At 34.5% G+C, this 3,985-nt stretch overlaps 1 protein-coding gene across 8 annotated transcripts in view; it reads left to right on the top strand.

The window, feature by feature from the left end:
- The window catches only part of LOC122634340 (glutamate receptor ionotropic, kainate 2), a 216,425-nt gene that overhangs the window by 133,697 nt on the left and 78,743 nt on the right, over positions 1 to 3,985 (top strand). The gene's annotated exons all lie outside the window — the stretch shown is intronic.

Below are 3,985 nucleotides of genomic sequence, written 5' to 3'. Positions count from 1 at the left end.
TGAAACAACGACCATTTTAAAGAGAAAAACGTCCTCTTTTTACTTATCTATTCAGATACATTCGATATAATAAGACCAATTTTATAATCATTTGATAAACAATTATTTTGTATATACATACGTATCCATTTATTAAATATATTTTCTTAAAAATGAATCATTTGATCGTACAAATAATAAATATCAAAAAAAAGAAAAAAATCAAAATCAAAATAATATAGAAGCTCTATGCAGTCATGATTGAAAAGAAGAGTATTACTTTGAGAAAGAAGAGGGAAAACAAGAAGAGGATTGAGAAAAATAGAAAGAAATGGAAGGATATAACATAAAGTTTCATCGCGAGAGAGGAAAAGAAGATTTGTCTATAAATTTACATGGAGCGCATTGTACTTGGAATCTTGTAAGAAATAAGAATTAAGGATGGATATGCACTGACAGGCTAGTGGAAAAGAAGTCGAGGGAGGTTAGAGTGGAGTCGTGGCGAGGAAGAGATAAAAATCTAAGGATAAAGAAGGCAGCTTAGGTGGCCGAGAATGTACTTACACGTATATACATATACACGTATACAAATATACAGCCACAGACAACTCTCTCTAATCCTGAATAAGGAAGGAGTATGCCAAGAAAGAGAGACTTTCGTGTTTCAAGAGGGAAAGACGAAATATACTGTGCGCATACACACACAAACACAGACGCACATTTGCATCTAGATATATATCTATATACAGGAAAATGAAGCTCAACCAACAAAGGACATTTCGACCTAAAAACAACGAGCTTTATACTCGTGAGCTTGCGAGTAACGGAGAATGAATTTCGTTCGTGGTGGAACACAGCTCGTCCTTCACGTGTTCTTTGTAAATCGATCCTTCAATTTTTTACACGAGCAGCGTCACCATTCTTTTGTAATATTAAACCTTGCAATGAATACCAGCGTCGATAAAGAACCAACTTTAATCTGAATTTAACGTCTGAACGTTCTTTCCTTTTTCGGAAAAATTCTTCGAAGCAAAAAGTGGAGCGTTGTTTTATGGAAATAAGTAATATCTGGAGATTTCGGTAGTTAATGGCTTTTTATCGTCATAAGGGAATAAAACTCTACACAATGACGTAGCACATTTTTTATAAGAAAACAAAATTGCGTCTCAACGTTCTAATGAGATTTGTTTAATGAAAAATGTTTAATAAAGTAATGGGGAAAGTTTGAAACAATAACAAGTATCTGTACGTTGTCTAAAAATTATACGGATGAACTCGTGTATTGTCGTAGACAATAGATAATAAATGGAGCGTAAGATTAAGCGTGAATTAATAGCAAAATGATCGTCGTTAGCGGTAAATGAAATTACAATTGGTATGGTACAGTATTGAAGAGAGAGAGATAGAGATAGAGATAGAAAGACCGAGAGAGAAAGAGAGAGAGAGAGAGAGAGAGAGAGAGACAGAGATAGAGATAGAAAGGGAGATAGAGAGATAGATAGAGAGAGAGAGAGAGAGAGAGAGAGAGAAAGGACCATAAGGTTAGCCTCGGGAAAGCAGCCAGGCACCGTCCAAAGTGGGGCATTGGTCGCCAACTGGCTTTGATACATTACCGAGCGATAAACCTATCTCCTTGCAAAGCCAGGATGATACCGACCAACTGCATGCCATCGTGGGTTAGTGTAGCATACTTCGAATATGCATCCAGCTGCCACCGTGTTACAAACCCTCACCCACTTTCCTAATACGTTACGATATCTGATGCAGCCGGTGGTTCTCCACAATGTGTCCTTTATCGGCAAGATTTTATTCGATTATTGATAATATAATACATGTGTATTATATTTACTAAATCGTTCGTAACTATATCTTATAACTATAAAGATATCATAGGGGAAAGAATTTTTGTTTCTTTCAAGAAAAAAAAAAAAAAAAAAAGAGAGAGAGGGCTTTGAAATTTTGTAAGAATAGAAAAAAAAATGTTTGATTTATAAATATCTATGAAACTCGTGTGAATGATTTATATCGATTATGTTCGGAAAAAGGAAGAGAAGAGAAATAAGACAAGAATAGATCAACGAACGAGTAAATAATTTACTAGCTCGTTTATTCTTTGCAAATTGTCGTTGTTAAAGTAGAAGAGAGGATGATCAGTTTCAGATAGCCACTAATGATAAACAGGAAAGAAATTGAGAAAGATTGTATGTAGTTATTTAAAGAGAAAGAGAGAGATAGAGAGAGAAAAAGAAAGAGTGTTAGTTGATTGGTTCACTGGCTGCTTAGATACGGCATTGTCGACGATGGTAGTACGGCATTGGCCATGGATGCCGCAGGCTGCTGAAGGAAATTGCATCTGAAATTTCAATATAGCAGTTTGCGCGTTTCATATTTCAACCGCAAAACGGCCGGAGGGTAGGTCGGTATTACTTTGAGCTTGCCGCGTAAGCTGACTTCGTCGAAAAATTATAGAGATTTCGATTCAACTTATCCTATCTTCTTATCATTTTCTATTGTTTATATCATTAAATATCGATAATCTTTCAAAGATTGTTTACGCCATCTTTCAATAACTCTGACAAATCACCAATCAGTTTGTAATAAATTTTCCAAAATCTTCTGATTCGTTTCTCTTATCAAATTTTATTTATTATATTATTTAATTTTTTATTATAGTGATAAATTTTCGAAAATTACTGATTCGTTTCTTCTACCAAATTTTATTTATTATATATATATTAATAATTAATCTTTTGAGAATTGTTTATTACTTTTCTCGATACACCTTCTACCAAATTAATTTTCAATCAACGATATAAATATCTATTGATTCGTTCCTCCTTTCACATTTTATTTATTACATTATCTAATATCGTTTGTAAAACATACGATACTAATCTCCCGATTGTTTATATCTTCTCTCAATGGTCTATGCATCGTGTAAATTATAAATCAGTGTTTCCTCAATCAATTTTCCAAAAATCTTTTCATTCATATTCCTTTTCACGTCGATCGCTCAATTCCATGGCAATCGATCATCGTTATTTCAATTTTTATTTTTGACTATTTGTATTTTTTTTTTTTTTTTTATCTTCTTTTTATATTTTTGAACCGGAGACACACAACCTGCTCCTAACGATGACAAAAGAATCCGATCGTGATTTATCTCGGGATTCATGGTTGGCTGTCCAGTAAGCGCAATCGGCGATTCCGAACAATGAACGCAATTGAAAGCGATGGCACTCGGTGACGCGAAGTTTTATCGTAAAGAAAACGACTTTTTTGCGAGTCTCTTTTTCTTCCTGCAATTTGTTGAGTAAGAGAAAGAGAAAGAGAAAGTTAGGACGAGATACGAAGGATGAGTGCGGTAAGAGAAAGAAAGACTGCAAAGTTCATTGCGTTTGCTGTTTGAAAATCCTCGAACATGATGATTTATTCTTCGTCACGGAGAAAAAACAAGAAGCTATAGAGAAAAGAGACAGAGAAAGAGAAAGAAAGAGTTCTATAGAGATCAATGTGAAACTTATGTACCATAAACGAGGTCGAGCAGCCGGCACGAGATGGTAACGAAAACATTTATTCGCCAAATTAAATCCTGAGCGAATGGAAGTGATTGATCGGAATTTATTCGGCTCTCAAGAAGAAAAAGATTTCTCTCTCTCTCTCTCTCTATCTCTCTCTATCTTTCCTTCCTAGACTTCTTAAACGTACAAGAAGTTACGTTTTGTCGTTTATCACGCATCTCAGTGATCGTTTCTAGTTTGACGATCCTTGCGAGAGCATCGAGACGTAACTCGGATCATTGAACTTGGAAAAGATTTTATTTCAACGAGCTACGGTGATTAATTGTATGCCGGAGTAAAGTTTTATAGGGTATTTACGAAATTCTTTATTCTCGATCCTTAAATCATTGGCTGAAGTTTAATTACGCTATGAGAGATACCGAAGATAACGTTTAAAGTTTTATATCCTAAGGATCTCTTCTTATTTGCAAGTTTTTTTTTTTTTT

This window comes from Vespula pensylvanica, chromosome 14 (genome assembly GCF_014466175.1).
Source record: "Vespula pensylvanica isolate Volc-1 chromosome 14, ASM1446617v1, whole genome shotgun sequence".
Taxonomy (NCBI): domain Eukaryota; kingdom Metazoa; phylum Arthropoda; class Insecta; order Hymenoptera; family Vespidae; genus Vespula; species Vespula pensylvanica.
The sequence above is the reverse complement of the archived record's forward strand: the minus strand, read 5'-3'. Positions and strand labels throughout refer to the sequence as shown.